This window comes from Marmota marmota, unplaced genomic scaffold, assembly GCF_001458135.2.
Source record: "Marmota marmota marmota unplaced genomic scaffold, marMar, whole genome shotgun sequence".
In the NCBI taxonomy this organism is placed as follows: Eukaryota; Metazoa; Chordata; class Mammalia; order Rodentia; family Sciuridae; genus Marmota; species Marmota marmota.
This window is the reverse complement of record NW_025999894.1, coordinates 5,444,064-5,469,566: the sequence shown is the minus strand read 5'-3', so window position 1 is coordinate 5,469,566 and position 25,503 is coordinate 5,444,064. Positions and strand designations below refer to the sequence as shown.

The 25,503-nt window shown below is 52.4% G+C and overlaps 1 long non-coding RNA gene across 1 annotated transcript in view; it reads left to right on the top strand.

The window, feature by feature from the left end:
- Positions 1–16,537, top strand: part of LOC125613886 — a 141,459-nt gene extending 124,922 nt beyond the window's left edge. The window contains exon 3 of the long non-coding RNA XR_007344471.1: positions 13,372–16,537. This is a non-coding gene — a long non-coding RNA (uncharacterized LOC125613886). The remainder of the gene's footprint in view (positions 1–13,371) is intronic.
- Positions 16,538–25,503: the final 8,966 nt, after the last annotated feature.

The following is a 25,503-nucleotide window of genomic DNA, read 5'->3' as shown; positions in this document are numbered from 1 at the left end:
GCCTGGCAGGGTGTCCGATTTCCCAACACACCCAGAGCGCAGCCTCTGCTGACATCTCTCCTGCTCGGTTTTCATCTTCCGAGGAAAGAAACAGTGTCATCTTCTCTCAACCTGTCAGTCTCACACCTGCCTGGGAGCCCTTGGTGGTGAGACACCCGGTGCTGTCCAACCTGATGTCACCTGGGTTGAATGTCTGTGTTAGAAACCAGGCAGCAGGAGGGACTTTCTGAGGATTGGAGGAAAACATTTAAAAAATAAAAAAAACCCAGTAAATCCCCAAACTATTTTAGGGAGGTCATTTTTTTTTTAACTTTTGCTTTTTATTTTCATATTTTTGGTTTCTCTCTCTTTTCAATTAAAAAAAAAGGGGGGGGGGTCAGAGAGACCACATATGGGAGCAGAAAAAGAATCACCCCCCAAATGCACCTGTGTTTGTCCTCTCAGATGGCCTGGACCTGGTGTCTGTTCAGCCTAGGAGTTCTGAGAAGTTCACACAAAGGCCTTACAAGCCCATGACCCAGGGCCTCGGCCTCAATGGTCACCTGACAGTTAGGAAGCATGTTCACTCCTGGGCCTCAGATTACCTGTCTTCAGCCTCTGTCCTTCCTAGGAGTGACAAAGGTGACTTATTTACATTGCAGTCTTGTCCTTTGGCTAATCAGTTCTGGAACTTTCTATTTCTAGTCTCATTTCTAAACACAGAAATGAGGTAGGGGCCGCAGGAGATCAAGGATGAGCGTAGAGGTCACAGGTGAGGCAGACCTAGCCAGCCTTGGGCATGAGTGGCCACCTCCGGGCCTTGTTTTGCATAGACAGCTCATCTGACTCCTTTGGGACGGTGAGTCAACTGTCCCAACTGAGGGAGAGCAGGGAGGAGGGGTGCAGAGCCCCGGTCATTCACAGAGATGGTGTTTGGCCAGCTCCATGAGCCCAGCTGGCCTGGGAGCAAGGTAGTCCCAAGGTATGGGCATGCATATTAGTTGACCAAGGTGTGGGAGCTTGTGTGGAGGGCTGGCCTCTGGGTGACTCAGTCTGCTAGCAAACTATAAAAGGGAAATGAGTCACTTCCAACCCTGAACAAGAACTCCTAAGGCTAGGCCGCCAGCACCTGTCTGGGACGTGGTTAGTTATTAACACTGCCAGCAGAGTGCCATGGGAACCGGGCGCTGGCCTAGGTGGCCGAGACAGCCTGCGTTCTGGGCTCTCCTCTTCCCCTGGCCCCTCTCTGCCTGACCCCAAACGCAGAAGAGCTCCTAGATGTACGGTGTCACCCAGGTTTCCCCTTAAGGATGTAGATTTCTCAGAGATGGAGAAAAGGACAAAGAAATGGGGGGGGGGGGAACCACAGCTAACGTTGTGTCCTGTTCAAAGACTGGGTCCAAGGAGCCAGCCTGAGTCGGGCACTCCAGGAGTCACCTGCAGGTGCCAACCCCAGCGTCCTGCTTCCTGCGGCTCAGTTGGATCTGGTGTGGGCCTCGTCAAAAGGAACGGACCCCGCCATCTCCCGTGGAGGCCCCGACTGGGTATCATTAACTCATGCCCCACTGACCTAGGCAGGGGTAGTGTTTATCTTGTTCCATTCTGCTCCAAAGTCACCTAGCCACCTCCAGAGGTGCTCGAGATGGCTAAGGGAGGCCGAGGGCCCCTCTGTGAGCACCTCTCCAGGGCAGGTGGACAGGGCTGTCACTCAGGTGGAGCTGGGAGCTCGCATGAGCTTCATCCTTTCTTTCTCATGCCTGGAAAAGTACAGGACAGGCAGCTTCTCCCAGATCCCAAAAGACATGCTTGGCTGCTCTCAGGCAGGCCCAGCCTGGGCATGAGTCCTGTGCGCTGCTGTCAGGGCCATGCCCTCTGCCTCCAGACTGGGCAGGGGCAGGAAGGCTCTCCAGAGTCCAGAAAGGAAGCCCTGGGCCCAGAGGGAAGAGATGTGCCCTGATATTTGCCAGGCAGCACAGAGGGTACGGAGCTGCCATTTGCCTGCCTGGGCTGCAGGAGGAGGAGTATGGGGCCAGGAATTGGGACATGAGCTCCCTGGGTGGCCATGAGCAAGCCGTGGGACCTCTCCGCTCTGCTCCAGCAGAGCTTCTCCATCTGCAAAGTGGGAATAATAACAACACCTGTCCTGCTAACTCGGGCTTGTGTGAGGCCAGCTGAGATCACCCAGCGTGTGACAAGACTTGGGAGTGGCTAAGGGCCACCCAGATCGGGGTTGCAGCACCAGGGTGCTTACGGTGATTAGCAGCAAAGCAAGGCCTGAGGTCTGGGCTCCCTGGAGGGTGGCTTTACAGGCACCCACCTGTGGCTTAAGAGCCTCCCTTAGCTGATAAATCACCCACCTGGTGGGTGTGCTTTGTCTGGGTACCTGAGGAGCAGACAGCCTGCCCTTGGCTGCTGCTGAGGAGGCTAGGCAGGTGCATAAATAGATCCCAGGGCTCTGTCTCTTAGGTTTTCCTGAGGGACCCTCCAGCTACCCAGGTGGAGACTCTGGCTACGAAGCTGAGTTCCCTTCTGGGTCCAGTCTGCATAATTTTTTGAATGCTGATTTAAGTGCTGACAGAGGCAGAGAGGAGTGTCAGCTTTTGTCCCGTAGTTCAGAGTACCAAGGAGGTGCTCTGCAGAGACTCATCAAGTGGACTCTAATTCTTAGCAGTTCCCTTTGTTGTGGATTACTTTGCTTCGTAGAAGTCCATGCATTCATTGAAAGGAGGGATGTCAAGATTTGAGGGAGTGTCCCCTATGGGACCCACCTCTTGAGTGCCCAGCGCTGTGTGAAGTAGTTTGGGTACAGTCCTTGTTCTCATAAAGGCAAATTGGTTTGGGCCAATTATTTGCATCCAGACACATGATCTCCTCTAAGTCTTTCCAGATAAGTACTTTCTGCTTGAACACTTCGTGATGGAGAATCTTCTGTCTCCTGAGGCCACCCACTCTAAACATTGGTGATTCCAATTGAATGAGAGAGACAGAGAGGGAGGGCAGAGGAGAGAGAGAGAGAGAGAGAGAGAGAGAGAGCGCCAGCGCACGAACTAATAGCGAGCTGTGGGCCACCTGCAATGGTTGAATAGTGTTCCCCCCAAATTCATGTCCAGGTAGGACTTCAGTGTGTCATCTTACTCGGGCAAAAGATTTTTGCAGATCTTATTAGTGAAGGATATCCAAACAAGATCATCCTGGACTTAGGGGAGGCCCTAAACCCAATGACCAGTCCTGAGAAGAGAAGAGAGAGACACACAGAGAAGGAGGAGTATGAGCCCAGGTTGGAGAGCCGTGTCTGCCAGCCGGGGAATGAATTTGTTATAACAGCCTTGACATATGGAAGCCCTGACGCTACTTGACCTCTCGGCTCTAAATTCCCCCAGTTCTTGCTTCTCTAACCGCAGAAAGGGAGCCAACCATCCTTAACTCATATCACTCTACAAACAAACTGGAAACGTCCAGTGTCAGGATGGCCATCTGCCTACCATTAGGTGATTAATAAAGCAAGTGAAATATTGAGGAACCACCCATCCTTAGTTACACGTATTTTTGTGGTGGTTTAGTATTTCATTGTGAAACTGTGGCGTCGTTATTTTTGAACAGTTTCTTTGGTGTTTCTGATGTATTTTTCTTTTGCTGTGAGATAACCTCCTGAAGACAATCCTTGTGGGAAGAACTTTACTCCTACTGTATTAGTTTCCCTGTAGCTGCTGTAACAAATCACCACAAACGTGGCAGTTTCCTGCGACACAAAGTTCTCTTACAGAACTGGAGGCAAGAACTTTGGAACATGACTCTGGGCTGAAATCAAGTTGTCAGCAGGGCCGGCTTCTCTTGGAAGCTGTGGGGAGTGTCATTCCCAGCCTCCAGGGTCTGCCCACATTCCTTGGCTTATAGTCACATCACTGTAACCTCTGCTATTGTGATTTCTTTGCTTTTTCTCCTCTCTGTAGTCAAATCTCCTTCCATAGTGCTCTTTTAAGAAGCTTGTGTTTGCATTTAAGGCTCACCTTAGTAATCCAGCACAATCTCCTCATCTCAAAAAATTGTTAACTTAATCCCCTTTACCATGGAAGGCAACATTCGTAGCTTGAAAGGATCAGAACTTGTGTCTTTTTCTTCTCTCTCTCTCTCTCTCTTTTGTTGTTGTTGCAGGGGTAGCAGGGAGATGGGAGGAATGTGTGTTATTCAGTTTATCACCAAACTTGTGACTGTGTCCTCACAATAAATTCCTCTAAGTGGACACAGGGGGTGAGGGGCAGTACCTCTGTGGTTTGGGAGGATGCACATTGAGCTGAACCTCTTTTTGTGCTGTCCCTTTAAGAGCTTTCTTAGGTCTCCTGGGAGTGAGATGGCCTGGGGGAGGGGAGCTGCAGATTGAAATCCCCATTACAGGAATCATTTCAAGTTCGCCTCTAGGAAGCTCGGGGCTAATGAGATAATTCCTATTAGGAGAGGGAGGAAATGAAGGTGGCCTGACTTCCTTTCTGTCTCTAATTTATATGATTCACTGAAACCTCCCCCCCACCCCCAGCCTTCAGCTGCCCCTTTGAATTCTGGTTCACTGTCCACCCCCTTCCCCAGCCCGGCTTTGGTTTCCAGCAAGTCCCAGCATGACGGGCAACCTGGGAAGATCGCTCTGTTCCCCGCAGCTGTGCCCGAGGAGCTCTTCCCAGCTTCTGTCCTCCCCAGAGCCTCGCTCAGCTCCCCACCCACCCCTGCTGGCCGGGCTGGGGACTGAGGCCTAAAGGAGCAAGAAGAGAGGAGAGCTGTCAGCAGAGCAGGGACAGTTCCAGGGGACCCCCGAGGCCAGAGCAACCAAGATTGTGTTTCCCTGCTTCGTCCCCCTCCCTGGCCTTGGAGGGGAGGGGACAGCAGGGTCCTCTTCCTGTTTTGCTCAGCTGCCTACAGTTTTGGTCAAAGTTCTCTGCAAACATGAAAACCCAGATTGGGTCTTTAATTGGAAAAGTGTGACGTGACCCAGACACGAGGGTTTTTGAAGTTCAGATCAAATCCTAGGAACACATCTGGGGAGAGAGAGAGAGACAGAGAGAGAGAGAGAGAGAGAGCCTGTCCCACGGGGGAACCTGATCTCCTTGGGTGTGTCACATCAGCTGTCACTCTTTACCTTTATCATATGTCCTCTTCCCCCCCCCACCTGCTGGGGACAAGGCTAGCCCGCCCGGCCCCCTGCCCAAGGGGGGTTCCCAGCACCAGGGGGAAGCGTGGCCCTCTCTTCCCCTGGCTCACTTCCTTTCCTCCTTTTGCTCCCAGAGGAAGCCATATGGTGGAGTCTTCCGAGTCAGGGCCAAGGGCCAGCGCAGCTCTCACCCTGGGGACAGTCCAGCAGCCCTGATGTGCCGTGTGGGTGGCCTGCTCTGTGAACTTGCAGCCTGACCTCGCAGGCCTCAGAGAGGCCAGCTGCAGCCTTGGGTAACAGCCTGGGCCCCCTGTGATGGGCCAGTGCTGACCCCGGCTCCCCTTGTCCCCTTGGCACGGAAGTCACAGGCTGGCCAGGCCACATGGCACTGGAGCCCTGCAGACCAGAGCCCTCAGGACGCCATTTCCCATTGAGGTGGCTGAACTTGGCCGTGAAAGGGGCAGTGTCACTAATGAGAGCGGGCACAGGCAGCAACGGTCACTACCCAGGGGTTCGAGGAAGACGGGACCGGAGTTACAAGGACCAAGACACATGGGAGTGACGTGGGAGCCCTGTGTTTCAGCTGCAGTTCAGATTGGCCTCAGCTGTGGTCAGTGGCAGAGCCGCTGATCCACGTGGGGGCTAAGCCCCCACCCCACTCACGTCTCCGGCCTCAGACACCATCCCTGCTCGTGGCCCGTGTTCTCTGGAATCCAGGCGTCCTCGTGGCACCCTGGAACAGGAGCTAAGGGCTGATTCAGGGGCTGAGAATGATTTTATCAATTAAAAAAGTTCAAAAAGAAAAAAAGCAATGGAAGCTCTCTGGACCTCGTGGTCGAGGCTAGAAAAACGGCGTGGAAGGGCTGTCCGTCTTTCCTGCCTTGGGCGTGTTCCTTCTGTGCTTTTTAATAGAGATGGTGCTTTGCTTTTGGAAGTAGAGGAATGAGGACAGGTGCTACCTACTCAGTCCTCGTCACTAGGCGTTACCGTCCTCCCTGCTCTGTGCATGAATTTAGAGAGAACAGAGGTAACGTGCCCAGGATCCTGCAGCTTTTAAGAGAGTGATTCAGGACCTGAACCCTGATGGGATGGCAGGTGACTAAGCTCGGTGGTCTCCAAGGAGACAAGCCACCCGCAGTGTCTTCCCATTGCTAGGAATGGGTGCCCTGCCCCGTGTCCCCGCCATACTTTGGGGACAACCAGCTTTAGGATAACCAGCTTGTGTGGCTAGCGTTTTGCTTGGCCTTTGCTCCTTCTTTTCCTTCCTTCCTTTCTTCCTCCTCCCCCTCCTCCTCCTCTTTCTCCTCTCCAGCGTAGGTGATAGCCCCTTGATTCCCCTGCTCACTGCCAGACCTACAGGGTGGGCTGAGGAGCCCTCGGGAGGCACGAGGCCTGCCCGTCCCCATGGCAGAGGGCCTGTGCTCTCTCCCCCCAGCCAGTGGACAGTCCCTCTTATTGACCCAGATACACACAACTCAGAGGTCACGCTGTGTCCTCACTGCGGATGGACCCCTGGCCCTAGAACATCTAGGTAGACTGTAGAGTCCAACAGGGGACTGTGGGGACCAGGTGCAGGCACCTGGCCGTTTATTCTTGCTGAGGAAAGCAGGTAATAAGTGGCCTCCTTTCTGGAACCTTCTGCCTAGAGTGATTCACAGCGGGGAAAGGAGCCCCTGCGTGGCCCAGTCCCCGTGTGCTGTTGTTTCGTGGGTCATCCAAAGAAAGGGTGAGAAAGTCCTTGCAATTGGCTGCCGATGGCCCCCGAGGGACATCTTGCATGATAAGATGAGGACCCAGGGAGTCTGGGGCTGGGGTACCATTATCTTTAAAGTCCATCTATAGGAAAAGTCCACAGGGGACAAACACGGATCAGACCAGCAGGTTCGGAAGGGTCTTTGATCTGCCTAGAAGTTCTGCTTTTCAATGGTGAACCGCAAAGCAGCCCCACCCGGCCGGAGATAACAGGCGGGTGCAATCGCAAACCACCGGCCTCTTGATAATGCCCGGTTTATTGAGGTCTGGTGTTGGCCCAATGGGAACACACCCGGTGAGCATCAAAGGGAACCGGCGTCACCCTGGGCAAAGAATCCTGGGCCCCCGGGTGTGTGCGTGGTGGGAAGGTGCGTGTGAGGTGGTGTGTGCACAAGCCGGCCCGTTGGCAGTTACCTTCCTGTAGATCAGAGGCCACCAGCCCCAGAGGGGCCCAAGTCGTGAACTGTGTGCCCTTGTTCTGGCTGGTCCAGCTCCTACCACGGTCCTTGCAAATGGTCTTTAACATCTTAAGTAGGAGGGTCACTCCTGGGTCTTTATGAACCCATCTCAATGTCCCAATGATGATTGGTATGAGAAGTGTAATGGGGAAATGAGGTGGGTGCTTGGGAAAGACCAAACCTAAAAGCTTCCCCTTGGGGACCCTCAGAGGGACTCTTCGGTCTTTTGAAGGCTTTTGTACATTGTATCATGAACCCCAAAGAGGTGTGTCTCACCAAGAAGAGAGGAAGGGATGGGATGTGGAGGACAAGGGTGTAAGAGGAAGGGAGAAGGATCCAGGCACACTGCAGGGGGAGGGTGGCTGGGTGGATGGGTTGCCGCGTCCTGGGGAGGGGTCACCTCCCCTCGCCCCAGGCTGCGACTCTTGGCTGCCTTGTTTTCCTGTGGGCCATCAGGAAAATACATGTGCATCATGTATTGGCCTCTGGAGACCAGAGCAGAGAAACACCACAACACAAACAGAACATCTGGAAGCTTTTTAAGGTTTATTTTTTAACACATTTGCAAGAGCCAGGACGTTTGCACACAGGGTTTATAGGCTGGAGGGACCCAGGGGTCTTAGTCAAGTGGGGGATGTATTTGACTTTATGGGGAGGGGTGAGGGTGAGGAAGGGGAGTTGGGGGCATTGGAAGCAGCCAGTGGCAGCAGTTAAGTCCTCGATTCCTAGGACTCCGTTGTTGTACATAGTGGCCTGCCGAAAGTCCCTTAAAGAGCAGAGGGCCCTGGCAGGGGACCTGGGTTCCTGTCTCTGTGGGGCTGCTGGGATGGAGCACAGGGGATTCTTCTCCCCTGTGCCCGTCATCTGCATTTGATGGACTGAGAAGAACCCCCCAGGGAAGGATGGGACATGCAGGGACATTCTAACATTTGTATGTGGCTTCTGAGAGACGCCCTGGAACTGGCTCTTTTAGGTTTCATCAACTGATGCTTGCTCTCTCTTCTCTCCAGCTCTGCCCGCCAGGCAAGGCTGAGATAGCAGGGAACAGGGACGCCATTTAACACTGGTCCTTAAGAAGCCTGAAGACCTCAGGGCCTTAGCTCCTCATCCTCCCCTCAGTTTTCATGTCCTCTCCTTCACTTCTTCTCACCTCCTTTTCCTCCACCTCTCGCCACCTCCCCTTCTTGACATCATGGATTTAATGATGTGGACCGAGAAACCCAAGGCAAGGCCAGGCTTAGCCTGTCAGCAGGGCAGGCTGGGGAGGAAATAACGAAGGAAAAAGACAGTCCCTGCAGGAAAAGAAGAGATATGCAGGCTTGGTCTTTCTCCTTAAGGGGTCAGAGCATCCACTGACCCAACCTCCCCTCTCCCGTGGTGGCTGGTTTCTCGTTTAATTCTTCCTTCTTCTCCTTCCATCTCAATTATGAACCTGTGGCCGAGCAAATTTAGCAAGTTCGGTATCTGTGACGTCTCAGCTTGCTCTCACCCTGGTTTTGGCGCCCACAGGGTTGACCCACCGGGAAGGGAATCTGTTCCCCCCACCTCCAGACGGGCCCTAGCACGGCCGAGTCCTGGTGTCTTGATGGAGTCAGTCCTTGCTGGTGAGCTCATGTTTACTGCTCCCCTGGGAGCTGGCTCCCGGTGTGCCCCGTTTATGAGGGGAGGAACTGGGGCTTTGTGTGGTTATTCATGTGAGGGACTGAAAGGTGTCCACCCTGTTCTTATGGGAAACCAAGTGACACAGCTGCCAAGAATTCCACCCATCTGCCTGCTAGGATGCTGGTTCCTGACTCTGCTCCGCTCACTGTTCTTGTATAAGTCTCTGCTTAGGGGCATCTTGAGTCCTGCGCCATTGGGATACAGAACCTTCCTGCAGCTTGGAGCCGTTTGTCTTGGGGCCTGGCCCTTTTCTGCTGTGGTTCTTGACATTGGCCGACCCAGGCCTCACCCAGGGAGCTGCAGCTGCTGTCTTGGTCCCGCCCTCCCTGATTCTGACTTACCTGGGCAGGGGCGAGGCCCGAAAACCTCCCGGAGTCATTCTGACCTGCAGCTCCCTTGGAGGAAGAGACTTGGGGGCAGTGTTTCTCAACTGGGAGCAACTTTGCTGCCCTCTCCCCCACCGTGGACACATGGCAATGTCAGAGACATTTTTGATGGTCACCACTGGGACAGGGGGTGCTAGTGGGTAGAGTCCAGGAATGCTGCTGAACATCCTACCACACCCAGGGCAACCTCCCCCCACCGAGGGCTATTCTGCTCCATATGTGCCTCATTGAGAACTCGTGCTCGAGAACAGTGGTTCTCACCCTTGAATGTGCATCAGAATCACCTGGGAGCTTACTAACACAGACGATAGGGCCCCACGAAAGTGTTTGATTCAGTTAAGTCTGGGACAGAGCCCGGGAGTTCTCATTTCTAACAGGTGGAAGCCCTTGGTCCAGGGTTATCCTTTGAAAACCTTTGCTCTAGAATGTCTCCAAATCCTGCTTGCCTAGATCTAAAATCTGAATCCATTATAATTACTGGAAAACTCTACAACAACAAGGACTTGCCTAAAACAGAAGTGCCTCTCTGTCTTACAGAACAGAAAATCCAGAAACAGGCAGAGCATCCTTGGAGGGACCAGGGATCCAGGACCCCATCTTCTTGTTGGGTCATCTTAGAGTAATGACTCCCATTTTCAGTGTCCTTGTAAGCCAAAATGGTTGCTGGAGCACCATCCATCCTGTCCTTCATTGAAAGCAGAAGATAAAAATTGGGATCCTTCTAGCACCTTTAAGCAGCCTCCCAGAATGACGCCCGTAGTTCTGCTTATATCTCATTGATCAGATCTTGTCTAGCCACATGGGAGGCTGGGAAATGGAGTCTTTTTGCCAGCCAAAAATCAGAGTTCTATTCTGAGTAGACAGGGTAGAGTAGACACTGGGTCAGGCAACCCACAGCTTCTGCCCATGTCTGCATGCCTAATCTTTCAAGAATTACCACTTATTTGGCATCTGCCATAGTACGCTAGGTACTTTTGATATATTATCTCTTTTAATCCTGAGAGCTTTGCAAGATAGATAATAATTTTATCTCTATTTTGCAATGATGAAACTAAGGCTCTCAGAGATTAAGCCACCTGTCCACGTTGCAGGCAGCAGATGGTGTAATTTAACAGCCCACTTCAAAGCGGGGGCTGCCCCTTGCCTCAGTTGCTCTGGGAGGCCGCCTCTTTCTTCTGGGCCTGCAGTATGGGTTAGACCTATTTATGCTAAATTCTGGACCCTGCCCCTTCTGATCAGCTCTGTTTGTTGACTTCTAGATTGTGATAATATTTTCGATAATATTATAATAGCCGGGAGTGGGGCTCAGTGGTAAAGCACATGACGTGTAAGACCCTGTGTTCAATCCTCAGCACCATTAAAAAGACCAAAAACAAACAAATAAACAACAACAAAAAAAACCCAAAAAGCCTTCTGAGGGGCCCAGCGTGCCCTGAGAGCAGTCTCGGGAGCTACAGTGTCTATGGGACTGGGTTCTTGTGAAGCTCCAGGGAAGTCTGTCCTTTCCTGGCTTCTGGGGCCACCTGCTCTCCTGGCCTCATGACCACCTCCTGAACCCTCCCAACCTCTGTCTCTGTCCTCACAGCACCCCCCACCCTCCATTCTGCTTCTCTCATCAGGACCCTGATGATGACATTTCCGGCCCACCTGGATGACCCAGGGCCCTCAGCTTCATCACACACCCCTTTGGACCTGGGGTGCCATTTGCGGGTGGCAGGGATCAGGACGAGGGTGTGCTTGGGGAGCTGCTGTTCCTCCTCCTGCAGGGCCCTCTTGCTGCGCTTCTTTCTCTCCTCATTCCCGTTTTTCTCCCGTGGACGGCTCAGGTCCTAGACTGTGCCTGTGTTCCACGCACACCTGGGAGTCTTGGCGGAGGCCAAGGTCAGGCTGAAGGGTAAGGCCATGCCTCGGAGGGCTCAACCTATCATCTCCCAGTGGCCATGGCAACAGGTGTGAAAATGGCCAAGTGCCAAGGATAGGGCAGGGTGGGGGTGGGTGCTGCCCTATAGCTGTGTCACCTTGGCCAGGATGACGCCCCTGTGCAGTGACGGATGATGGGGAGACACGAACAGAGTGTGTTGTCATAATCTTAGATCTCCAGGTTCCTTCTGACCCGCGTGCCTCTCTCCAGGCGGATGGAGGCGTCTCTTTAGCCAAATGGACACTATGCCAGGAAGAGTTTGAAGGGGGCCTGGGAGGGTCTGCTCCTGTCTGAACCTCATTTTCCTTCTCTCGGTCCATTCCCTCACTCCCGCCTCCGCCCGCTTCCCCTTGGCTGGGTCTCCCATGCCGGGATATGAGTCTGGGGTGTTGCATTTTTACTTTTTATTTTATTTTGCAAATGCCTCACAACATTCTCCTCTGTGTTTAAGTCCTCCTGCCAAGAGCATGTGGTTGCCAGGCAACAAGAAGGAAGTCCTGGCTGCTGCCAATTAATTTGCTAGCTGCAGGCATCTCCCTGGGGAGAAGGCTTTGTGCCCGCTGTGGCGCTCTCGGAGACAGCTCAGAGGGCTGTTGCCCAGGAGGGGAAAGGAAACCAGAGGAAAGTTAGAGAACTCTGGGTTTGTTTGGGGTGTTTTCAGGTCCAGCTGGAAGGGAGTGTCCACAGGGCCTGGGCACCACCAGGGGTGAAGACACCCAGTTTCCTTCTTGGCCACCCTTCAGAGAGCCACAGCGAGCCTCTGTGTCTGCACGTTGGCTGCCTTTTGGGTTTTTTTATTTGTAGGTGACTCTTGAAATGCAGACTCTGTCTCCTTTCCCAGTTCCCTGCAGAGAAATGTCTTGAAGCATCTTCTCCTTGCTCAGAACCCTGGGGCCTCCCTGTGACACCTCTCCTCCCTGGCAATTAGCACCCTTCTCTCTGGGACTCATGGCGCTGCTCCATCCCTGCCTGGGTTCAGCCACCTTGGAGCAGGAAGGACAGCCCTTTGTACCAGGCTGAGCCGCCTTGCTCGTGGTCTGGGTTTCAAGAGCGCCTCCAGAATCTCTAGGCTGTTTCCCTCCAGATTTCAGTGTCCTGGCTTCCTGCTTGCCTAAGGAAGCCCTGTGCCAAAGGCGCCTCCCTGATGTGCCTAGGAGGGCAGAAAGGTTTGCCTGCCTGACTCACTTCTGCAGCCACAGCATCTAATCAGGAAGGTACCAGTGCATGCACAGGTTGGTAGGTAGTCATCTAAGTTGTTCTTTGTGGTTGATGGTGACTACTGGAATCGGAGACCCAGAGAGCAGCCTCCTTCAGGAGACTCAGGTTGTCTGCATCTGTGGAGAGGCCACTTACTCCAAATGCTGAGTCTCATCAACTTAGAATTGCCAAGACCTGTGAGGGCATTTAGTGGTGCTAAATATATTTGCTACTCAGCAATGGGGGATTGGAAGGTGTGAGGAAGAGATGGGGGAGTCCCCGTCCATCTTAGTTTCTTTGCTGTCAGCGTTAGGGGGAGAGAAATGTATTTAATGGTTTCCTCTTTCCACTAGGCCACCGTCCACTCTGGGAGTGGTCCTGATTAGTGACCAAGAGAGTTTTGACAGAAGAGAGAGGTTTCAACCAGAGTGGCTGTTAGGGTAAGGGATTGGACTCTGTCCTTATAACTGAGGATCCTGGCACTCTCTGAGCCTCAGCTGTCCTCCCTGTGAAGTGGATGCTCTAACACCTCCATGCTCCTGGCCCCATATTACACAGGTATAATGGTGACCAGCTGCAAAACTGAATTTCCTGCCTCTCCGGGCCAACAGAGTTCTACGATATTCTTTAAAGTCAGTGCTGGGCAGAGTGGTGGGTCTGGACAGGGGCTCCTGGTGATGATTCATTGTGCAGGGAGTTCCTAGGAAGTATAAATAGGTCTCCTTTCTTAACTGAATCACTGTGTTCTTAATATTCTGTTCAGTTACAATGTTAACTTGAATATCATGGACTGAAGTCAGAAAGTGAGGCTGGGCCCTGAAGACACCTGTGGCCAGTGTGGGAGCCCATGTCTAACTCTTCTCCTGTTTCGGTTCATAGGCCTGGGGACGATGACCTAGTGCTGGCTTCCTGGCCCACACCACCCACCGCAAAGCCTCCCAGAACCAGCGAAGGCCCCCAGCACCCCTTGAAGGATTTGGCTGAGGTCAGATCACCTCTTGAGAGTCAAAGAGCCCTGGATTTGATTAAGAATTCTTATATTGGAGAATAAAGAAACTTCTGGACTCATGGAGACATGTGGGTAGAAACAAAGACCCACCCTAAGAAGCAGCCACACGTGGACCTGAGCAAGCAGGAGGGGCATGGCTGGGCCACCTGCAGCCAGAGACGACTCCTTCTCTCAGACTCGGACCTTCCTCCTGTGGAAAACGTGGCCTCTGCTGCTTCCTGCTCCTGACACTCTTCCTGGCCCCAGCCCAGCTCCCAGGCTTTGTCCTACAGCCTTCCCTGCCTGCCTCCACCTCCCTACCCATCGTGCCTTTGGACCCAGAGAGTCTTCTTGCTTGCCGGCCAGATGCAGAGTAAATAGTTAACTACACTTGAGTCAAATGAGATCTTGGGTTTTGTTCCTGCTCCTTCTAAAGCGGCCGCCATTTGTACATTGTGAGCAGCTCAGGAATGGTATTTGGACCTGCCCCTACGCACCCAGGTTCCAGAGTGACCAAGAGTCAGTGTGGAATTCCTTCCGGCTATCGGTCATCAGGGCCATTGGAGAAGGCTCAGGCAGGCAAGTTGGATGGTGAGGGCTGGTATTCTCCACGTCCAGCTCTCTAGGTGGCTTCCAGAAGGACAAAAATGATCGGTTCATTCCATCTTCTGACGGATCCAGGCAGCTGTGAGGACCCTCTTCTCAGGTGGCAGCTGGGCTCCAGGCAGGATCTTGGTGCTTCACAACATACAAGCTGGCTACTGGGGTTGGTAGTGTTTATCAAGGACCGTCCTCTCCCAGTGTCTTCTGGTGACACTACCTGATAGTGACTTGAGTCTTCTCTGTCCCTTTTACTCTGCAGCCACCATGATCATGGTTGAAAACACTAAGTCCTGTCACAGTCAACCTCATCCAACATGCAGTCAAAGATGAGTGTACTTTCTAATTTCCAAAGTGAACAGACAGTTTTTTTTCATAAAAACAATTGAAGTTTCCCTGTGTGGTGTGTGGTGCGTTATGGTGGGTCAGGACTTGGGGTCATTGTTGGCATCTCCAAGTCACCACAAAATGATGGAGGAGAGCCTCCCAAAGATGTTCAGTGCTACTGAAATTGGAAGAGGATGTATGGGAGTCCCCTTCCTTCCCTGGCACTTGCGGGCAGCCATCATACTGTTCAGATTTGTTCAGGTTTCAGAAACAGAGGCCCCCTGGTATCACCTCCGTGAACGAGGTGTATTTTAAAGTCACGGGGGAAGCGAGGCAGAGGAGGGACAATTCCAGCAGCTACCCAGCTAGGCCTTGTCAAGAATCCCGAAGTCATTGAGCACACCCAGTAGCTATGGCCTGTTTCCAGGGACAGCAAGTGTCGCATCTGGTCGTCTTGATCCTTTATTCTGATTCCCTGCTCCTGACTCTGGAATTCTGCAGTGGGGATGAACAGGGGGGACCTACTGTCCTTGTTTGCATAAGCCTAAGGTGTTTCTCATAACAGAGGACTTTCAGGGCTAAACCTGGGACATTCTTGGGCAAATTGGAATAATTGGTCGCCCAGCTAGGTGACCCGGTGACCTTGCCTCTACTACTTTTCCTACTGTAATTGATGGATGCTTCTGATAGGCTTGGCCAGATACCATTCAGCGCTCTGCATCTGGTCACTTCATTGGCCACTACAGTCTATAGATAGATGCTATTGGGTCAGGCACCATTCCTGACCCAGTTAGTTCTCTCCTGAATGGAAGGGTTGCATGGTATTGAATAAAATCCTGAGTAGGAGGAGCCAGATGGACAGTGTGCATGGCGGGGATTCAGGGTCCCAGGGATTTCTCTCTAATGCAAGCATACTAACACAGGTAGAACTAATCTTTCCCATTAAAAACAAAACCGTTCATTAAGAAACAAAAAAATATATATATAAATATATAACATAGCCTTTGGGAACAGTGGAAAATGGTGACGTGTGTGTTCATGTGCTACGCAGGATAAAAATTCTACATCTTTGCTAGACAGAAACAAAGAACTAAAACCTTTGGGATGGTTTTGTCTGGAGAGCAAAAGAGTTGGCGATGGGTTGACTTCCTGAAATTCCTTTGAACTCTAGAATTATTTAAAATGTCAAGGGCGTGTAAATTGGAGCTAAGTATGTACTTTCTTACTGAAGTCTCCTGGATAACCTTTGTGTTCCACTCAGATAGTGCTGAGGGGGACCTCCCAGCTCACTCTTCCCTATGCAGACACTGACTTTATCTGGGATAAGGGAGCGGAACTTGGAGGTGGTGGTGGGGGAGCGCAGGAGGGCAGAGTTGGGCCTGCCCAAGTTTTTTGGTGTTCATGACAAGTAAGAACAGTCAGAGGCAAATTACAGGTTCTTCTGCAGGTTAGAAAAGCCAGGTTTTCAGACTTGCATGACACCCTGAAGTTGTTGCTGCTTGTCGAGGGATTCGCCTTCCATCTTTTCTGCTGAAAGACAGGCATGAGCATCCGCCATGTTGGAACATGGGCCCTCAGCTGATCTTGCACCCTGTGACCACAGGGAGGACAGAGGTGAGGGTGCAGGCTCCAGAGCCTGTTCTCATCACTCCTGAGATTCCCCGAGTTTACCTCTGAACTGACCTATCTTCACAGATGGGGGAGGGATGCTGGCCCAGCTGCTTGGGTGCCATTTTTCTTTTTAAAAAATGAACATTTCAGCTGTTCCCTTCATGTGTGTCCTGCATTCATTCTTTGGTTCCAGAATAATCGTGCTGTTGGGCCAAAGGCAACAACTCCCCCAACCCCATACACACCCCCGCTCTTCTTATCTTCTCATCCACATAGAATCCCAGGGGCCAAAATGGTCTCCAACCTCGCTCTTCTCTGGATCTACCTCTGACTCATGCAGGAATCCCCTTTCAAACATCTGGTGAGGGCTCGTCCAGCCCTCGGGGAGGCAACCTTTTTGGCAGAGTGGGAGATGTGAGGGAAGGTTGAATATTATTCTCCTACTTGAGGGGAAGCAAGAGAAGTTTGAAGAGCAATTCATGGCCTGCCTGCCAAGGGGCCATGAATATCAATTTCTTACTACATCTCTCCATCTCTTATTTCTGGATCCAGGCAGTATATCTTATGCTGGTGAAAAGCGCTGGCTTGGGAGACGGGGGAACCCGAGTTCTGTCTCAGAGTCCCTCATCTTAGTTCCAACCATGTAAAGGAGGGTGTTGAGCATGTGGTCCTGGGACTCCCTTAGAGCTATGTTCAACGCCCTCGGCTTTGGCTAGCTGCAAGGTCACAAGCCAGTAATCAGGCCCTTTCTCTGAGCTGGTCTTGACAGTCCGCTACAGTTCCTTCCTGGGTCACATTCCCATCCCTGCCTGACCCAGCAGGGGTCTGACCATTCCCTGACAAGTGGCACGTTGTCCCTTTGCCTTGGGGCTGCACGAGTCAAAACCAGAGCTGCCCCAAGGAAGTCCATTACCAAAGAATACTTCAAAGCTGTTTGCACATGCTGTCAGTCGCACTGAGCACAAGTTTGTCGAGGGAGAAGGCAAACAGACACACAGCCGATGACAGGACGGGTGGAAGGGAGACTATTTACCCCCCGGGGGACAGGGAGGCAAGGAAAAAACCTGCCTGCTGTTTTGACCAATAAATAAGAACTGGGAGCTCTGCGTGGCTAAAACTGTAGGGGATTTATTAGTTTGCTTAGTGAAAGGCAAATATTAAGTCGTAGCTGACCCGTCCTGGGACCTGCCTTTTGGCTTTTGTATGCCGTCAGGCGCCGATCACTGGGTACTCGAGGTTATCAAGTTCTGTTGAAGGTGTGTGTGTGTGTGTGTGTGTGTGTGTGTGTGTAATTGTTTTCCGTCTCCTTCTCCTCTTCCTCCTTCACCTGCCCCTTCCCACTGACATCCCCCTTTTTCTGGTAACTCGGGTTTGGGGCTTGGAGGGCGCAGAAGCCATGTTCTGCTCATAAAACTGCTGCTCCCCAGGGCTCCAGCTGGCCTGGAACTACTGGTGCTGGTGATGTGGCAGCTTGGGAATGAGCCCACGGGTGGTCCTTGCTGGAACCCCACCATCCTCAACATCAGGTCCCAGGCTGGCAGGCAAAGTCGTTCTCTCTTTAACCTGAGAATGAGCAGAATTACAAGCATCAGAAAAGAACAGGTCACAGCTGTTTCTGAGTTGTGATCGCTCCATCCTGGGTGACAGGGCCTACCTACCAGGACAGATGGTTTTAGCCTCATTTGCTGAAAGATGAACTACTCAAGGAGGGGCCGACCCGACCTGGTGACTCACTCTCCATGGAGAGTCCATATCGGATCAGAGGGGCTGGACAGGCTGTCCAGTTTCCAAGCATGAGCTGCACCGGAGCTGGGTGCAATCTCTTTACACTTTGCTTCCTCCCCCGCAGTGCAAACCAGTGTATTCTAAAACGCTTCAGTGCTGGGGTGCTCAGGACTCACAAGGGGTACAGGACAGCAGGGCCCGCTGCTCCATGACAGACCCTCAGGGCCCTTTGTCAAGTCCACCCCTGGCTCAGGACGCTGCCATTCTGTACCTATTAGTCATATGGCCAGGAGTTGGGAATGTTCTGGAATTGCTTCATTAAGAAAGTTCCTCTCGCATTCCGGTAATGAGTTTTTATTGAACTCTGTGTGTGAGTCAGCTTTCCACCACCATAACAAATGCCTGGGATAACCAACTTACAAAGAAAGAGAAAAGGTTTATTTTGGCTCACAGTTCTGGAGATTGCAGCCCATGATCTGGCAGAGCCGTGGCTTAGGCCTGTGGTGGGGGCGGGAGTATATAGCAGAGCAGAACTACCCACCTCATGGCTGGAAAGTGAAAGACAACATGGGACCACAGACCCCTTCCTGGGGCACACCCCCAAAGGCCTGATGATCTCCCACTAGGCCCCACCCACCTCTTAACATTTCCACCACCTCCCACCAGCACTGGGTTGGAAAACAAGCTTTCAACTCACAGGCTTTTAGGGAACATTCCAGATCCAAATGTTGGCATGTTTCTTCCTTGACCACGGAACTTTAGTATCTCATTGTGCTTATTTGGAACTTGTTTTGGGTGTCCCCTTCACCCCCAGCATGCTCACTCTTTCTCTTTTAAGAACTGGGTCATTCCTTACTTATTGAATTCATCCCTGAAATGCCCAATAATGTTCAAGTCCCAGGGCAGGCACTCTGTGGTCATCTCATGCAGTCCCTCACTTAATCCTCAGAAGACGGAGACTTCAAGGAACCATCCATTGCCTCCACCAAATCTTTCATGTGAGTGTTGGAATTCACACCCAGGGTTGTCAAGGTCTCAAGTTCAGAGCTAGTAAATTTGCAGTGTGATGGCTTTAAATGATGCATGTACAAGAAAGATGTTGAATCGACTTTTCCTATTGACAGTCTGTTGCTGTGTGTACCTCCAAATTTGCCTGGTTTTTGTTTGCCCAGTACTAATCAATAAAGTGTTATCTGAACAGCAGTGAAAATCGGTGCCTTTGATTGGTTGCTTTCCTTGAAGGAAATAGAATGTGTCTGGATATTTTTTTCTCCCAGTTAACTGCAGGCCAGGTTCATGTTTAAGGTTGGAAAGAGAAATATGAATTCAAGTTTAGCTCAGGATTTCTAGAGAGTTTTATCTCATCTACCAGGAAGAAATATAGAGTACATACACACACACACACACATCTGAGGTAGTCTCTGCTCTCAGAATCTTATTTATGAGACCAGAGAAGAACAGCACACATGAAGCCATCGATCACATTGGCAAAGGAACTATTGCTAGAGCCTCTGGGTGGATCAGGACCCCTGAGATTCACCCTAGTGTGAACTTTCCATCAGATTGCAGGAGGAGAAGTTGGACATCAGCGGGTAGATCCATAGGCACAGGGGCTCACCAGGTTCCGGGGCTCACCACGTGGGGACCAAGGGCAAAGACAGGAGGCTCCGCTCCAGAACAAGCAGCCCGGGGAGGGGGAGGCTGTGCCCCTGCCACCTGGTCACTCCCTGCAGAGAGAAGGCTAGAACAGAGGAGCCAGGAGTGGCCAGAGCTCCATAGCATTTGGGGGAGAGAAGCACAGCAAGCTCTCCCACTCCTGGCCTTTTACAAACATGAACAGTGAGAGCTGGGACAAGGAGGAGGCCATCTGTGGACCATGGCCACCAGCAGTTGTTTCAGAAAAGGAAAAAAAAAAAGTGGTAGAATATTCTGCTGAGAGAAATGAGGCCATCCATAAAGTAAGTCAGTGGTTTCATGGAGATCTGCAATTTTAAAGCTCTTTGAATCTCTTGATGACTTTTTGAGAAGGTTTTGAGACCTTTCTTTTATTGATGAGGAAACTGAAAGTGAGGGAGATTGAATGACTTGCCATGGAGCAGACTGTGCAAGGGCAGTGTTATGGCCATTACCACAAAGTATCAGTCCCAGCACGCTGCTGTAACAAAACACTCCGAATCTCCTTTTTCACCTGAGTTTTTCTCATTGGCACTGTAGTTGAATAGGAGCTGGCAGTGGTGGGGACAAAGGTACTCTCTTTCATGCAGAAATTTGGGGTTCCTTGTGTCTTAGAATCCCACTGCTTTCAGGTGCCACTTCTTCCACCAATCAACAGAGGATACCACCAGAGGACATGCTCATGTACAACTGCCACGGCCTTGAAGGAACACCCATCACTTCTGCTTACATTCCACTGGCAGGGATTGTCACAAAGGTCCCCTTGGATGCAAAGAATTGGGAAATGTCCCACTCTGTCAAAGAAAGCAGGGAGAACACAAATGTCAATGAGCATCAGTAATGTCTGCAGAACAAGCAACCTGGGGAGGGAGAGGCTATGCCCCTGACACCTGCCATGACACCTGGGTCCCCTTCATCACGGTGGCCATTGAGAATCGCGAGTTCTGGCCGCCTGAATGCCCTGTCGTCGCAGACCTCTGTGTAGGTTTAGAGCTTTTCTACTGTGAATGTTGGAGATTTTAGGACTCCTGTGAAGGTTTAGTGATGCTTAAGGGTAGAGGGTGGGCTGACAGCTCCAGTCCCAGATCCTCTTCAAGACTTTTAGCAATGCAGCCTCAAGTGAGTAACTTACCCTCTCTGTGCCTCAATGTCCTTTTCATTAATGTGTCTCCAAGGGCAGTTGCAAAGATTTGAATTTGGAGCCTTTGGGACTTGGGGTTTTCTGATTAGAGATGTTCAGTCTCTACTTAGAACATATGGGGCCATCTGCCGTCACTTTAGCTCAGGCAACCTCTGTGCCCGGGCAGGGCAGAGGAGACTCCAGGCAGGCCCCTCTGCTGTGTGGTCAGGACTGTGGTGGCCTCTGTTCTGGCTGTGCAGGTTTTGTTGGGGATGGAGGGGGAGCTGAGCTATGCCCAGATACTCCAAAGTGCCTCAGGGTCTCCTGGACACTCCTAGTCACTCAACTGACCATCTTGTCTCACCTGACTCTAATATTGTCAATTTTTTTCCTTCCAAAGCCAAGTACTCTCCAGAATCTTTCGTGTTATTTACCAACTGAGAAGACCCTGCTGAATCGGTACGCCCCTCGACACACACACTGGGTACTGGAAGCCCTTCTTCCTGGGGCAGAGAGGGAGCCAACTGCCAAGGCTTCGGGAAGCCCACAAGCCAGACAGCCGTCTCCCCAATTCCACATCCAAGTTCCAAGTCTCGGCCTCCTCCCCAGTTCCAGCAGAAACCAAGGCATCCACTGCTCGGACCCCATGGCCCTGGGCGTGGACTCCCGGGAGTGTGAGACCTCAGTGGCCTGGGGGCTGGCAGCAGCTCAGCCTGCTTGTCTTTGGCTGTCCTGGCACCATGAGAAGATGGAAAAGCTGGTCTGTTTACAGGCCAGAGGGCCAGAGGAGCATTAAAAATAAGGAGCAAATCAAATGTCATAAACAAATTTCCTTCCAGTGCAGGAGCGCTCGCTGCCCTGTCCTCCAACACCAACCCTCTCCCCCGTGTGTTTGGATAAACTTTCATTCTGTGCAGTTGCCATTCCCAGGGAGGGACTCCTGTTTCCGTTGTTTGTTTGTTTTGATTTTGATCATTCCTCGGCCCCTGGAGCATCACACACCTCACAGTAAAGAGAACAAGTTTCCTACGGGCGCCTTGGGAACACGCATCCCGCCCTCCGCTCCAGCCACCCTGGCCCTCCACGGCCTTCAGCATGGCGGGCCTCAGAGGAAAGCTCCTAGCACCGGCTGGGTGAGCACCAGGGAGGGAAGGAGGTGACGCCGAGGAGGGCTGGTACATGGGCCATGTGTGGGTGGGTTCCGAGGAGTGGCTCCCCCGCATGGGTTTTCTGTGTGAGCTCAGAGCCACCGGCTCCCGTTTCCTGAGCCCAGCAGGTAGCTTATTGTAAAACAGTTCATCCAGAGGGGAAGAAAGACCTTGCTTCAGCATTTTAATTTTTTTCTTGCTCTGAACCAGACTTGAGAGAAAGAGAAGGGGGCACGGGAGCGGGGACCGACTACTTCCTCCTTCGTGAATACATGCCACATGCCACCCGAGGGACAAGACAAAACCCAAAACCTCCTGGGAAGGCGTCATTCTGGTTTATAAGTGCATTGTGTTTTCCAGGACCCCTCTTTGCATATTTTACACTGTCCCTCCCTCCCTGGCCTCATTCCCCTCTGCCTTCTTCTGTCCTTTAGGGACGGGGAGGAGGGACATGAGAGTCCATGCTGACCCCTCACCGCTGACGTGGACCGTGATAAGTGTTAGGAATTCTCACTTTGTATTGAAAGTTAATTTCATTTTCTAAATCCCTTGCCTGCGCCTGGTGGGAGGAATTGGCACACTTGGAGGTGCTGAATTCAGAGAGGTGGTGAAGTGGAGAGCCGGGTGGCCCTGACTCATTGGCAAGTCATGGAATTGGTTTGGCTTGAGATTCCTGAGGATTCTACTCAGTGGAGGTACCAGGGAGTGGCTGGGGTGGAGGGCGGGCTGGGCTAGCCCATCCCCGCTTCCCCATCAGCTCTCCAGCCTGCCTCTGGCCTGCCAGATTTCTCCCCCTCCCCCTCCTCCAGACAGGCCACAGCTGTCCCAGTGTCACCTGCCCCAGGTTGGCACCTGGGTTATGAGTTGGCTCCCACCTTAGGATCCCTGTCTTCCGAGGGCAGAAGGAAAAGATTCTTACTGCAGAAGGTGTGAGAACCTCCGTACCCAAGGCCGTTTGGCACCGGGTGGTGCCTAGGCATGTTCGTGAGTGATGTGCCCAGAATGTGTGAGCTGTGCCTGGATCCTAACAGGTGCTGTGGGCTCTGCTGTGGGGATGAGCTTTGGATAGACTCTTCTAGAAACAAAGAGGAATCTCTGAGAACACACCCCCAATGCGGTGCTCAGGCCCCCTTGAGAGCAACAGGACACTCAAACTCAATAGAAACAAGTGTTCTGCAATCCATCCATCATGGCAAGAGAGAGGTGGCGGGCCTTGTGCTCCGACCTCCGTCTCGGGCAGGCTGGGTTCAGGTGGGTTAGCTGGGCCACCCAGCCTCTCTCTCCACAAGCGACTGGAGTGCTTTGACTGTAGCAGGGCTCTGGCTGCCTGGGAGAGTAGGGTCTCCTAGTCGCCTCCCGGGGAAGGTGCAGCAGATGAGGCTGAGCAGGCCCCTGGGTTCTGGGGTGGGGGGGAGAGAGCCGGCCAGGCCAACTGCTGCAGAGGCAAAATCCATTTGTGGCAGCTCTGTGCCTCCGTCAGGGTCGGGTGCTCCTGGGTCAAGAATGCTTTGAGTAAGAGGCGCTGGGGGTGGACCCGCCTCCAAGTGGGACACCGGGCTCCCCTGGGAGGGGACGACTTCATCCGGGCCGCGGTCTCATTCTCAGTTCCGCTCTATTTAGAACACTTTTTTTTTTTTTTTTTTTTGGTGGAAAGCAGATTGCTGAGGAGGAGAAGCCAGCCGGGAGCAGATTCTGCGGAGAGGGAGGCAGAGAGGAAGGAAGGGACCCGTCCGACAACCTTCTCCTCACCTCTCCCTGTCTCTCTCTGGCCATGGCTCTCCCTCTCCAGCCCTGCAGCCCACCTCTGGGCAGAAGGCGATGAGCACAAGAGCGAAAGAAGCATCTGAAACCAGTTTCACCTGGGGGAAGTGAGACGTGGTGTGTGGAAGGACTCTCCGCGTGTGTGTGTGGCTGAGCGGCACTCGGGACCCGGAGGCCAGGCTGCCGGTGCGCCGTGACAGATGAAGATTCTCTTCCGGAGATGCAGGCGGCCTGGGTGTGTCTCTCGGGGTACCTCCCGGTGGGATTGCTCAGTGAAGACGGCCTGCGAGGCAGGAGAGGCTGTGCTCCCATGCTGAGGCTAGTCCTCCTCCTCCGCAGGGGAAGAGCTTCCTGAATACAGATCAGCTCCCTGCAGACTTTGCAGGTCAAGAGAGTTGTGGGTGGCCAAAGGATTTCTCAAAAGTGACTTTTAAAACGCTTCCAGAGCCCTCCCCTCTCTTTAGCCTTAGAGCTTTGGAGGCAGCAGAGAGCTGTGAGCCTGCTCAGCACCAACAACTTTGCTGTGGGGCTGGGGATGGAACCCAGGGCCCCAGAGTGGTGGGCAAGCACTCTACCACTGAGCCCCCGCCCCCACCCCCGCAGACTCCTTTTTATGGCCTTCCAATAGGTAAGATCCTGGCCTCCTGTTGGTGTGTCCAGTAGGTGGCTACTGTAGGGATGTGGCCTTACATGGTGACCATATGACCTGCTCAAATGCATGAGATGTGACATTGCTTTCCGGCTGGCAGCTGCCTGACCTTTCTGAGCCCCTAGGGACCACACAGGTAACTTTCTGACTCAGGACTAGACCCCTCCTGGAGGCTTCTGTCTGGCTGTGTGACTTTGTGAGTGACGCACCTCTGTATATCAGTGCCCTCCTGACCAACCAAATGACTGTGATGGTACTGACCTCACTGGCTTGTGGGGACCGCCGCCTGCATTCATATGCATGACTCTGAGCACACGAGGCCTGGTGTGTGCTTCCACCTTGTGTGTTAGCCATTGTCACATCCCCCTAATGACCTGTCCCCTATCCTGCCCTGGGGAGACACAATCACGCCTCCATCTGAGGAAGGACTTCCTATATCTTTTACAGAGTGGATCCTGTGAAGTTCTAAATAGTGGAGATGTTAAGTGGACTTGTAGGGTTGGGTGGGTCTGCCTTTGAGGCTCACTTGACCCCCATTGCTTCTGTGATCTAAATGCATTTCTTCATTTGGGGAGTGAAAGTGGAGAGAGTGACCCCCCCCCTCCCCACCTCAGGCTGTGAGGCCAGGAGTTGTGTCTTCCTTCTCTCTGGCACCCTGTGCCTGGACCAGATCTGACACAAAACAGGGACTCAGAGAAGTGTTGTTGAACTATGAGATGACTCCTTCAAGAGCTGACCCCTTCTTCAGCAGACACATCATTTGCAGATGTGACCAAGTTAAGGATCAGGATAAGCCCACGTGGGCCCCATGCAACTTCAACAGCCCTCTTATGAGAGAGGCAGGAGTGAGTCTAAGAGATTTGAAGGTGCTCCATTCTTGACTTTGAAGATGGAGGAAGGGGCCATCAGCCAAAGAATGCAGGTGGCGTCTAAAGCAGGAAAAGGGAACGTAGTCTCCCCTAGAGCCTGTGGGGAGTGCAGCCCAGCTGACACCTTGATTTGGACTCAGACCCATTTTGGACTTCTAATCTTCAGAATTGGAGGATGAGAGGTTTGTCTTGTTTTAAGCCACTAAGTCTGAGGTCATTTGTTACTGCAGCAAGAGGAAGCTCATACCGACCATGAGAGGTGTGCCACAGTAGTCCTTTCTCCACCTCTCTCTGGGCAGGTCACTGTTCTTCAGGGACATGAAGAGAGGGGATGATGGGTGGCTGCAGCAGCCCTTTCTGTCTGAGTCTTACTGGAATGATGGGGCAAGTCAGAGGTATGGTTTCATAATGCTCCCAGTCACCAGTCCACGGGGTGAACTCTGCCACAGGACAGGGGGCACTGTGCTGGCTTCCTGTCCTCATGCAGGGCTGCCTGGCCAGGAGGCCCTGTGGTTTCCTGCTCCCCTCCATTCCCCTCT